The following is a 13,668-nucleotide window of genomic DNA, read 5'->3' as shown; positions in this document are numbered from 1 at the left end:
ATGGATTTGGACTGTGCCTCATAGTTTACCAATCCCTGATCTACTTACTACACAGCCATTGCAATAAGAAGAAATAACAATCATAGAAACTGAAAAGAGGAGGAAAAATGATTACTTCTGATGACATAACTGTCTTTCAGAAAAACCCAAGGAATTTATTCAACTATTAAAATTCAGAAATATGGATAACTACAGAATAATGCAATACCACTAAACATGAACCTTAATTCATTTAAAGCTAGTGGTTCTCAAATTTTTAATTTTAAATCAAATTTTAAAGTACATCTTCTGGGAAGATTTTCAAATGCAGATTCTGGGATCCCACCCCAGATTTTCTAATTCAAGAGTTGTGTGCTAGAGGTCCCAGGAATCTGCAAGAAGCCCCAGTTGATCCTAACGTCAGTGGTCCATAATTTAAGAAGTTCTGTTTTAATTCTTTATAGTAATCTCCTCTAAATGGATGTTTCTTAAACTTTGAGAATTTTAAATACCTGTGAGAATTATATAAAAGTTATGAATTCCCCCAAATTTACCTATTTATCAGGGAAACAAATCTTCTTACTGCAATGTAATCTTTAGAGGATAGGTGTTAGCATAGCTTCTCTTGAATAGAGGACTTAGGCTAAATAAAAATACTGAATTATATTTGCTCAAATTTTGAAAATCAGTTGGGAGAAGCTGGGGTAGGAGCAGTAAAATAAAATAGAGAATTAATGCCCAGTGGTTGAGTTCAAGTCTTTTTGTGTAGACAAGTTTGGGTTTTCTGGAGGCAGCTTCCCCTACTTTTTCTCCTCAACACCCCCTGTCATGCCACCACCATTCATAACCACATTCATATCTCCATCCCATCTTATGCCTTGTAATTACTTTCCCAGGATTATTTGCATTTTAAAAGAAATCTCTTGAAAAAGCTAATGAACTACTGAAAAGGATTAAGTTCCAATGGTAGAGCTTGGAAGAGAGAGATGGGTGCATATCTCACGGGCAAGGGCAGCTTGTCAATGCTTTTTAAATTCCAGCGTACAGGAGGGTCTACATTCTCCCTGTTCTACCTATTTTTAAGGCCAAGCATGATCCAGTTTGCAAAATTTTTCTCCTTGGACTAAATGGAATCCCATTTGAAACTTCAATGATCCAGCTCATGGATGTTGACTTCCAATGAGATAATGCATGTAGAGCAGAAAATGTGATTTTAAGCAGTTAGGACATATTCAATAAATGTTAGGTACTATTATTGTGGATGTTGTTGATTCAACTGAACATCAATTCAGCACCCCACATTTAGATGTAGATCATATTCTTGGTGGTTACCCAATTTTGATGGAGACAGGTATTCTGGTGTTAGGGCACAGAATTCATACTCCGTGGAACTCGTGGTCTAGAAGGGGAGAGGGCCAGTAAACACATAGGAGCTGGGCAGTGACAGGTGCTCTACTGGGGGATTATTCTACTGACAGGGTGGCCCAACGAGAGAATGGACAACTCAGCCTACAAGGAGTCCTGGGGGAATTTGTCATCAGAATAATAGAGCTGGTTTTCTGACATAATACAGAGTTACATTTAATTGTCAAATAAATTATACAATAATTTACCATAACTTATTTCCACTACTTTAGTAAAAATAAATTACATTTTAATTCTAAAAGTATAATGTTAGAATAAAAGAGAGTCTAGTAAATTGACTAGATTAAGCTTTTTGAAGAATTCATCATGTTTTTCTCACTTTTCCCCAGACAGAAAAACCTCCTTGGGAGCTGGCACAGGCTTTGAGCCACCACCTGGGAAGGCTAGTCAATGATGCGACAAGAGAGGCAAGGGCTGCAGTCTGAGTTCTAGGCTCCAGCCCTGGCTCTTCACCTGGTGTCTGTGTGGCTTTGGACAATGACACTGAATTCTCTCTCGGTCTCGGTGCATTTATCTTTCCCCACAGCTAACTCTTAAAGCTGTAGGGAGGTGTAGAAGAGATTATATAAGTGAAATTGTGTTGTTAACTGGTATTTTAATTCAACGGATGATTAAGAAGAGGTAGCATGTTGCTAAGTCTGAATAGGTAGCTCATATTTGGACAGCCCAAGGGGAGGCTGGAGTATAGTTCAGCCTGAGCTCCATGTACCTGGGGTCATGTTTGACCAGTGGGCAGGTGCTCCAGGGCAAGGAGTAAGTGACAAATACAACTGGAAATTTTCATTGGGGGCAGAAAGTCAGGGGAAAGGCTTTGGATTTTATCCTAAAAATAATGGGAAACATTGAAATGATGGGAAGATTGAGGAGAGTAAAATGACAAAAAGAGAGTTTTAATGTCAGTATAATGTATTTTTAAATATGTAAAGGTACATTTGGATTTTTTATGATTATTACTTGGGACTGTGTTCACATAATCTCACAGCTGACTGAACACTCCCCTTCGACCTCTCCCTCCTTGGGGACCAACTCAGGTTTAATTGAAGCTTTTGTCTCTATCTCTGCCTTTGACAGCTGGGAGAGTAGCAGGGGTTTGGCTAATTAGTATTTAACTGTTTGCTAGTGTTCCCATGGGTTTGTCAATCACAATCTAGTTTAAAATGGATTCAGACTTTTTGAAATCTTAAAAAAGGATGCTGTGTTAGAGCTGATTCCATTTTTTGAAAGGAATAAGGCAAGAATCAAATCCACCTTTATAATCTTTTCAGTCACATCTCCCAACAAAATGATATTTTGAATTGGAAATATGCTGCAATCATCTTTAGATGCAGGGGCTATGGAATGAGAGTTAAAAATGAGCTGAAAGGTCTCCATCCATGGAGACCTGAGATCTTAGATCTTCATTTAAAGTAACCCACCAGGGACATACTTCTCTTTGCTTCCCAGGTGGCTTTAGAGATATGAAGAGATAAACCTCAATATGCTAGAGTAAGCCCCTGAAGTTTACTACTAATAAAAGGTATCATTGAACATAATTGCCTACTTTTATTCATTCAGGCAGTTAGTCATTCAATGAATATTTACTTTTTTGGTGTCAAGCAGTGAACTAATGCTGAGAATAGAGGTGGAAAGATCTTGCCTCTAAGGAAGCTGGCGTTTTATTACCTACTGGGCACAATGTCCAATATTTGGGAGATAGGTACATGAAACCCAGTCCCCACCATTATTCATGTAATATCCATGTAATGAAAAAGCACATGTATCCCCTGAATCTAAAATTTTAACAAAGAAGAAGCTGGCCAGGCACGGTGGCTCACGCCTCTAATCCCAACACTTTGGGAGGCCCAGGTGGGGGGATCACCTGAGGTCAGGAGTTCGAGGCCAGCCTGGTCAATGGTGAAACCCCATCTCTACTAAAAATACAAAAATTAGCTGGGCGTGGTGGTGGGTGCCTGTAATCCCAGCTACTCGGGTGGCTGAGGCAGGAGAATCGCTTGAACCTGGGAGGCAGAGGTTGCAGCGAGCTGAGATCAAGCCACTGCACTCCAGCCTGGGCGACAGAGCAAGACTCCATCTCAAAAAAAAAAAAAAGAAGAAGAAGAAGAAGAAGCTGACATTTTAGAGAGGAGACAGGCATCTAAACAATTATCATACTGTGCAATATAATGTACGTGTCTTATGCAACGCAACGTCTTAATAAGGTTCAGCATGCGGCAACAGGAGCACAGAAGAAAGATGTGTCCTGAGACAGCTGTTTAGCAAAGACTGCAAAGAGGAGGTAGCACTTCGACTGGGTCATGAAGGATGACTGGGAGTTTTCCAGATGAAAAGTAGAGGCAGAGAATTCTAGGCAGAGGGAAGAGCATTTTCAAAAGCCTAAAACAAAATGGAAGACCACAGGTATTTTACATGTCATGTTCAGGAATTTAGATTTATATTATACTAGAGCAATATGTCAAATCATGCCACTTAACTGGCTGTGTGATGTTAAATTAATTACCTGAGCTTTCTGAAACAGGATTCTCATCTGGAATAGGGGCAACGAAACATCAAAGTGCTAGCATACTGTCTGACACAGAGAAGGTGCTTGAGTCCTATTGCATATAAAAGTAGCTTAAACAAAATAGGCATTTATATCTCTTCCACATACAACAGTACAGAAGCAGGGAGCCCAGAGCCAATATGGCAGCATTGAAGACCTCAGGGACCCTGTCTCCATTATTCTAGACTATGGATGCTCTCTTCAGGATATCCTCATATCCAAAGTGGTCATTAGAGCGCTCTAGCAGCAAGAAGAAAGGGCACAGGAGAGAACTTATCAACTAGAGCAACTATAAGCTCTTAGCAGCCTTTCTGGAGCCTCCCTCCCACCACCACCACGCCTTAACCCTTCCATCTCATCATACCAGCTTTGCATGGGCATACTTTGCTTCAGAAAGCCTGGGGTATAGAGTCTTTTAGGGGGGTACATTTCCATACCAAAACAAACCAGGGCTTTGCAATTAAGAAAAAAGGAGAACATGAACATTGGGGGACAACTTAAAGTCACTGTCATAGTGCTCAACAAATGTTGGTTTATTTAATCCCTTGGCAAGTCAGCACAGTTTAAAAGTGAAAGATGAGTTTTGAAGTCAAATCCACCTGGGTTCATACCCCAGATCTGGCACTCATTCACTGTATAAACTTAGGTAAGTTACTTTTAGCTCTCTGAGCTTCAGGTTTATCAACTATAAAATGAAGGCAAGAATGCTGATCTCCCAAGTCATAGAACACCTGGCACATGGATGGTATGCAGTAGAGAAGGGTTCTCTCTAGGCTTCCACCCCTCTCTCCCAACCCAGCAGAAGACTAGGGCATCAGGCCCAAGTCCAGCTCATCTATCAGCTGTGCTTCATTGTCTGTGGGAGAGAGATACCAGTCAGGATCTTATGAGTGAACCAAACCAAAGTCAGATGGAGAGTTCCAGTTAGGCATCTGAAGGAGGCAGGCAGAGAAGGATCAAGGTGTAAGTCACGAGGATGCAAACCAGAGAAACAAGATCATAGCAAGAGGGTGTGGGAGACACAATCTAGAGACATTCCCACAACTAGAGGAGCAGGATGTGATGTCCCATTGGGGGAGGGAACTCTAATTTGGAAATACTAATGGGGAATTATTAAGTACTAGATTATGTTAAGTAAAGCTTGGACCCTGTGAGAAATGGACATGGTCTTAAATAAAATTCTTAGGCTTGTGGTCTGTCTGGGAGAGGGCTGAAGGACCCAAGCACAAATGCATCTAATAGTGGTATCTAGGGTCTAGTGACCTTTGAAGAAGTCTGCAAAAAGCATGGAAAATGAGCAATTTACTTCACGAACATCTTAGTCCCTCGTATTTCACTGTGAGAAACAGAAACCCATACATACTAAGTAATTCAAATAAAAGGGAAGTTTATGGAGTAGATACAACTGGCAAGCTCATGGACATACAAGACCAGAACAGACATGGATGGGTCTCTGGGAACACAAGGGGCCTGGACATTGTCAGGCGGGATGAAGGCTGGCTCTTACTCATTCTGCTTCTCTCTACCCACCTGCTTCCTCTGCTGTTTCTCTTGGCACATTGGCCTTTTCTGGTTACTCATGGCTTGTGAGCTATTTCTTAACCCTGACTCTATGCACCATTCCATTGTCATGGTGATGACTGAAGCTCTGACTCCACAAGTCTCTTAAGTTTAAATGTTCACATCTTACAATATAATTTCCAAGCCTTTAGCTAAATCCTAGAGGTTGAAATTCTTCTTAACTTGGCCAGGCATCGTGGCTCATACCTGTAGTCCTAGCACTTTGGGAGGCTGAGGCGGGCGGATCACCTGAGGTCAGGAGTTCGAGACCAGCCTGACCAACATGGAGAAACCCCATCTCTACTAAAAATACAAAATTAGCCAGGCATGGTGGCACATGCCTGTAATCACAGCTACTCGGGAGGCTGAGGAAGGAGAATCGCTTGAACCCGGGAGGTGGAGGTTGCAGTGAGCCGAGATCACGCGTTTGCACTCCAGCCTGGGCAACAAGAGCAAAACTCCATCTCAAAAAAAAAAAAAAAAAAATTGACTGAGGCTGGGTGCAGTGGCTCATGCCTGTAACCCCAGCACTTTGGGAGGCCTTGTCCCTAAAAAAAAAAAAAAAAAGAAAAAAGAAAATCTTCTTAACTCGGATTAAAGATTGGCTCCCCTGCGTCAGCTTTCCACTCCTCATCTAATCACCTGGGGCTAGAGAATAGAGCAGGGTCTCATAGTTCTGTGGAGAGCCACATTCCTTTTCGTCCTAAAGACCTTATATATATAAAGAGTAAGATCCTATTCCTATTCCTTTTTCTCCCAAAGTCCTTATATGTAGAAAGAGTAAGATCCTACTCCTTTTTCTCCTAAAGTCCCTATGTGTATAAAGAGTAAGATCAAGACTTAAAGTTACAGTTGCATAGCTAAGATGTGCCCAATAGCAGCACCACACCCAACCACAATCACAAGGACTATTACCATCACCACCACCCACAGAGTCACCAGTGTGATTCCCTCCATCACTACAACACCCACAGCACAATCACTATTACAGCAACCAGTACTACCATCACCACCACCTCCATCATCATTACCACCATTATCAATATCACCACTTATAATCACCACAATCACTCTCACTACTACCCTGCCCACCACCATCCCCACCACAATCATCTGTCACTATTATCATCACCAGCACCATTATCACCACTAATACCACTTCCTCCATTTCTGAAATCATCCACACCTCTAACATCGCCACCACTACCCCTACCAACACCATCCCCTACCAACGCAATTACCACCACCACCTCCATCATCATCACTACCGCCATCCAACTATCTCTGCTACCATCACCATTATCACTACTACCAAGATCATCTCCGTCACTACTGTCATCACCATCACCACCTTCCTCATAACCATCACAAGCCCCCTTTATAATTACCATCATTGTCACCACCACCACCATCAATCTCAATTACCTCCATTAGTACCATCACCACCACAATCACCTCCACTATTTCACCTCACATTCCTCATAATTATCACCACTCTTACCATTACTACCACCACTACCACCACCTTGAACATTAACGTCATTACTGTTAACACCACCTTTGCCATCACTATTGCCATATCTACCACCACCTCCATTATCACTACCTCCATCATCACTACTATCTCCACCATCATCACTACCACCAAGCATCTCTGCTACCACTACCTATGAAATGTAGGCTGGAAAACAAGATTTCTACTATGGGTAAAATAATCTTGAAGAGAGAGGAGGTGGAAGTCAGATGGGTGCCTGTGAATTTTCTGAGTACATCAATGTCAATAATTCTTTACAGTTATCTAGTCCTGAAAACTTAGCATCATGTTGTCCTCCATATCTAATCAGTCACTGAGTACCATACATAGTCATTTCTGATTTGCCTACATGCTTCCTACTTTTCTATTTCTGCTGCCACCATCCCTCATTTCACAAATGGATGATCACAATTTTTTCCTAGCTGGCTCTCTGCCTCCAGTCTACCTACTCTCAAAGCATTTTTCATGTCCTGCCAAATTAATCTTTCTAAAATCTTGATTTCATTGCTTTTTTGCTTTGCTCAAAATCTATTGGCCAAATTTTCCCATCTAGAACGAAAAGCTCTAGATCCAGATTCCTTTGCCAGCCCTATTTCCTGTGACTCTCCTCCTGGAACTTTGGGCTCCTACTAGGTTGGTGACCTCATTAGTCTTTCAAACCTAGCATGGTCAAACCTATCTTCACACCACGGCTCAAACATGTCCTCTGTTTGGTCTGTCTTCTACAATCCTCTGTTTCTATACACATTCTACTTATTTCTCAAAGCTTGACTTAAAATGGGGAGATATATGTTAAAGAATCCAAAGTAGCAGATTTGTAAGATGAACAACTCTAGAGATCTAATATACAGCATGAAGATTATGGTTAATAAAATTGTATTGTATTTGGGAATTTTGTTAAATAAGTAGATTTTAGCTGCTCTTGTCACAGATGTGCACACATACGAGTAACTATGTGAGATGATAAATACATTAATTTGCTTCACTGTAAGTGAACATTTTACTATCTAAATGTATTCCATACCGTCATATTGTAAACCTCAAATATAAACAATAAAATGTGTTTAAAAACAACCAAACAAACAAATCTGGGCTTAAATCATATATGTATGAAATTTACGGGATTCCTCTTAAGCATATTAGGGGACTCAGCTTCAAGATTACAGACAAAGTCCCCACGTTAGACTGTATCTCTTGAGTCCTAAGATGATTAAAAATCAATAAAGACATAAGCACGTAGCAGCCAAGAGAATGGGAGGATACTCACCAACATACAAGAAGTTTTAATGAATTTTCAGAAGACAGGAAGTAAATGGAGAAGCATTAGTGGCTTGCAGCAGAACAGAAGAAAGAGCAGCCTTGAAAAAGCTGCAGGAATTTGAAAGCAGCAGAACCATGTAACCCCTGGACACAGAGTCAATGCACTCAAGAATGGAAACAAGGAGCAGGGCCAAAAACCAGGGAGAGTGAGAGGACTGTCAACGAAATAGTAAACACCTCCACTCTTGCACAAAGCTCAGGCCAACAGGCATTTATTCCCAGTCAAAACACAAGGGCATTTTTCTAAAAAAAAAAAAAAAAGAAAGAAAGAAAGAAAAAAAAAGAGAATAACCACAGGATACTGCTGTGGTTTGAATGTGGCCCTCGAAGTTCATGTGTTGAAAGCTTAATCCCCAATGCATCGATAATAAGAGGTGATTCGGTTATGAGGTCTTCACCCTCATGAATGGAGTTGAACGGTTACTGCGGGAGTGGTTAGTTATCATGGAAGTGGACTCCCAATAAAAGGATGAGTTCAGCCCTATTTCCTCTTCCGTCTCCTCTGGATGCCTCCTTGCCATGAGATTCCTCCAGCCCCATTAAGATGCAACGAGAAGGACTTCATCAGACATGGCCCCTCCATCTTGAACTTCTCTGCCTCCAGATTCAAGAGCCAAATAAACTTCTGTGGTATTCTGTTACAGCAGCAAAAATATTCTAAGACAATACCTAAGGTGAATTAAGGCAGCTCCCATAGATGTTAGCACCTAAAAGTAATGCAGTCCTCATTCTGGCTTTAGGGAGGCCATCAACATGGTGATTAGCTCCTCATCTGCTCACCTTAAAAAGATGCCTGCCAGTTCAACAGGCCAAACCCAGAGAATTCCTCATTAGCCTTCCCATTTCCCATTCTTAAATACCAATAAACACTCAAAGGCATCCCGACAGTTCAGGAAAAATAGCAGTTTGAAAGAGAAAGCCCAAGAGAAACTGAATAGGAGCATCATTCAAGTTCAGTGATTTGTTTTTAAGAACAAAATCTAATTAGTAGGCACACTGGGATTTAAAGAGCTATTTAATCCATAGATCAAGAATAGGAAACAATCAAAGAAATGACTAGGGTATATAAGACGTTAGTTTTGGAAATTAAAAATATGATTGCTGAAATAAATATTTTAATAGAAGATTTGGGGAGCAGAGATCTAGAAAACCTCTCAGAGCATAAAAGGAAAAAGTTGAAGGGATAAAAACTATGAGCAATAAAAATAAGAGATAACAGGAGCATCAAACGAGGAAGTCCAACACCCAACCAACAGAAGTGCAAAATGAAAGATGCCAAATGAATTCAGAGGAGACAATTGTCAAAGAAACAACCAAAGACATTTTCCAGAGCTAAAGGGAGAAGTGAATTTCAAATTGAATATACAAAATGGATGGAATGACAACGACTTGCACCTAGACAAATTATTGCTAAAAATGATTATTTTCATTTATACAGTCTTTATAAAACACATTAAAATAAAACTGAAGTTTACAGGAAAAGAAGTGGAGGTTTAAACATAACATAGTTATGTATAATTTTGATATGTATGTATAAATTTGATATATAATATATAAAGAATATATTATATCTTATATAAAATATATAATATATAATTATAGATTATATATTTACATTATATATAATCTATAATTATAGATTATATATAATATATAATTATGTATTATATATAATCTATAATTATAATTATAGATTATATATAATACATAATTATATATTATATATAATATATAACACTTATATAATAATATATTATATATAATATATATTTTACAATATATATGTATACTATAATATATACAATATATAATATATTTTATATATACAATATATATTATATTATAATTTTATATATTATATGTTTTATATATATAAAATATATAATTATATATAATATATTATATATTAATATTATATATATTATATTATACATTATATTATGTATTATATAATATTATATTATATATTATATTATGTATTATATAATATTATATTATATATTATATATTAATATTATATTTTAATATTATATAATATCATATAACATATAATTATATTATATATAATATAATTATATAATATATAGTATAATATAATTATATATTTAATTATATATTATATATTATATAATATATAATTATATATTATATATTATATAATATATAATTATATATTATATATTATATAATATATAATTATATATTATATATTATATAATATATAATTATATATTATATAAAAATGTAATTATATATTATATATAAATCTTATATATAATATGTAAATATATAATATACTATATGTTTTTATTTAGTATATTTAATTTAAATATATATTAATTAACATTAATATATTAATATAATATTTAAATAAAATATACTATAGTATATGCTAATATGTTATATATATTTATAATTTATATATTTTTATTTCTATATTTATTTATATAATATATTTATATTTATATATTATTTTGTTTTTATTTATATATAAACGTATATTATTTATATATAAAATATATAATTTATAATTTATATATTATATTTATAGTATATTAATATTATTTATATATTTATATTTATATAAATATATAATAAATATATTTTATACATATAATGAAACGACACAGGCATATTGTTTGTAAAAGAAACCTGCTTGGCTGGGCGCGGTGGCACACGCCTGTAATCCCAGCACTTTGGGAGGCCGAGGCGGGGGGATCACAAGGTCAGGAGATCGAGACCATCCTGGCTAACACGGTGAAACCTCGTCTCTACTAAAAAATACAAAAAAAAATTAGCCGGGCATCGTGGCGGGCGCCTGTAGTCCCAGCTACTCGGGAGGCTGAGGCAAGAGAATGGCATGAGCCCCGGAGGCGGAGCTTGCAGTGAGCTGAGATGGCGCCACTGCACTCCAGCCTGGGCGACAGAGCGAGACTCCGTCTCAAAAAAAAAAAAACAAACAAAAAAAGAAACCTGCTTGCTTGAGCATTCTAACTGGATGTAATTAGCAGTGATCGCTTCCAGGGAGTGAGGTCTGGGTGTGGGAGGCATGGGGCAGTTAAGACATTCATGAGCATTGAGTGAAAATGATTATACCAGTGTAACCATCTCCCAGGTCAAGCAATGCACATCGCCCGTAGCCCAGAAGTTCTGTTCGTGTCTATACCCAATCAGGACTCTCTCTCTTCTCCTCTAATCTGACTTCCAAATTTTAAAGAATTTGCCTCCAAATTTTAAATTTCCACAAAGGAAAAAAAATCTTCTGAAATTTTGTTTGGTATTGCATTGGATCTATAGATCAGTTGCGTGGTCTAACACTAACTAACATTTTAATAATATTTAATTTTATAATCCATGAACATGATATAGTTCCATTTATTAGGTCTTAATTTCTTTCAATATTTTATAGTTTTCTAGGTAATAACCCTACACTTTCTGCATTAGCCATAATTCTAGGTATTTGGTATTATTTTATTCTATTACAAATGACATTTTTAATTTAATTTTTTGACAATCTATGCAATTGATTGTTAAAATATTGACATTGTATCCAGCCACCTTACTAAACTACTGTTTAATTTAAACATTTTATCCGTAGATTGTTTTGCATTTTCTATACACATTAACACAGCATCTGCAAATAAAGGCAGTTGTAAACCACTTTCCCTTTTATTTCATTTTCTTGCTTGTTATACTGACTAGAACACCTTGAACAATGTTGAATAGAGGTAAGATTAGTAGCATTTTTATTTCCTTTTCAAGCTAAAGGGAAAAAAATTCAACATTTCACTGGTAGGTACGATTTTTGCTGCAGTTTTATGTAGATATCATTTATCGGATTAAGGAAGTTTCCTTTTGTTCTTAGCTTGCTGTATTAGTTCATTCTCACACTGCTATGAAGAAATACTGGCGACTGGGTAATTTATAAAGAAAAGAAGTTTAATTGACTCACAGTTCCACATGGCTAGGGAGCCCTCAGGAAACTTACAATCATGGCAGAAGGCACCTCTTCGCAGGGTGGCAGGAGACAGAATGAGAGCTGACCAAACAGAAAGTCCCTTATAAAACCATCACCCCCATGATTCAATTACCTGTCACTGGGTTCCTCCTATAACATGTGGGGATTATGGGAACGAAGATTCAAGATGCGATTTAGATGGGGACACAGCCAAACCATATCACTTGCTAAAAGATTTTGTGTGTTGTTGTTGTTTATCATAAAATGGTGGTGAACTTGTAACTTTTTTTCTGTTTGTTGAAACGATTGTGTGGTTTTTCTCCTTTATTCTATGAATTGATTTTGGAGTGTTCACTAATCTTGCATTCCTAGAACAAACCCAGTTTGGTTGGAACATATGATTCATTTTTTTTTATCACCAGGTCCAGTGTGCTACTATTTAGTTACCATCTATTTTTAATTTTTGTATCTATTTTCAAGGATGAGATTAGCCTATAATTTTCTCTTTTTGTACCAATTTTGTCTAGTTTTGCTATGAAAGTAACGCCTCATAAAATGACTTGGGAGGTGTCCACTCTTTTTCTCTTCCCTGGAAATGTCTGGGTACATTGGTCTCACATCCTCTTTAAATGGGTGGGTAGAAGTCTTCAGTAAAGCCATGATGAAGCTGAAGTTTTATTTGTGGAAAAATTTAAATTATGGTTTCCATTTCTTTAATATTTATCTGGCCATTCAACAGCTAAGCTAAGACTATTTCACTTGTCTGCTAACATTTTAAATCTTGTCTTTAATTTCCTTTAACATATCAGCTAAATTATCTTAAAGTCTGTATCTAATAACTCTATTATCTGGATATCCTGTGGATTTGTCTCTATTGTTGTTTTTCCTCTTAATTGTTTGTATTCAGATATGCTGCACCTGGTTGGTTGTAATTGCATGCCAGACGTTATATGTGGAGAACTGTAAAGATAAAGTCTAAAATGATGCTATTATCTTCCAGAAAGGTGTTTTGGTTTGCCTTTAGTACACAGCTGTGCTAGGGGAAATCCTGCCCTCCTCACTTTACCCTCACCACTTAATGAAGTTGTTTGCGCCTGGCCATCAGTGTTCTGCTTTCTGATGGACTTACTCCCACAGGTACCCACTCCAGATCTCATCGCAAAGCTTTTTTGGTGGGATCTAAACTTCAACTTAATCCCCTGGCCATGTGACTGTCTCGAAAGTTCTACTAAGCTTGACAAATTTTAGCTGCCTCTTCTGAATCTGCAAATACCTCCAGGGAAAATGTGGCCCTAACAGCCAGGTCACCTCGCTGAGCTTCCTTCTTCTTCCATCATCTAGCTCCATAATTCT

General features: G+C 37.3%; 1 long non-coding RNA gene across 1 annotated transcript in view; it reads right to left on the bottom strand.

Moving 5' to 3' along the window:
* Positions 1 to 8,390, bottom strand: part of LOC109027664 (uncharacterized) — a 63,635-nt gene extending 55,245 nt beyond the window's left edge. Inside the window, exon 1 of the long non-coding RNA XR_002006693.2 lies at positions 8,305 to 8,390. This is a non-coding gene — a long non-coding RNA (uncharacterized lncRNA). The remainder of the gene's footprint in view (positions 1 to 8,304) is intronic.
* Positions 8,391 to 13,668: the final 5,278 nt, after the last annotated feature.

This window comes from Gorilla gorilla, chromosome 6 (assembly GCF_029281585.2).
Source record: "Gorilla gorilla gorilla isolate KB3781 chromosome 6, NHGRI_mGorGor1-v2.1_pri, whole genome shotgun sequence".
NCBI classification, from domain to species: Eukaryota; Metazoa; Chordata; class Mammalia; order Primates; family Hominidae; genus Gorilla; species Gorilla gorilla.
Note: the sequence above shows the minus strand (reverse complement) of the source record. Positions and strands in the feature narration are given on the sequence as shown.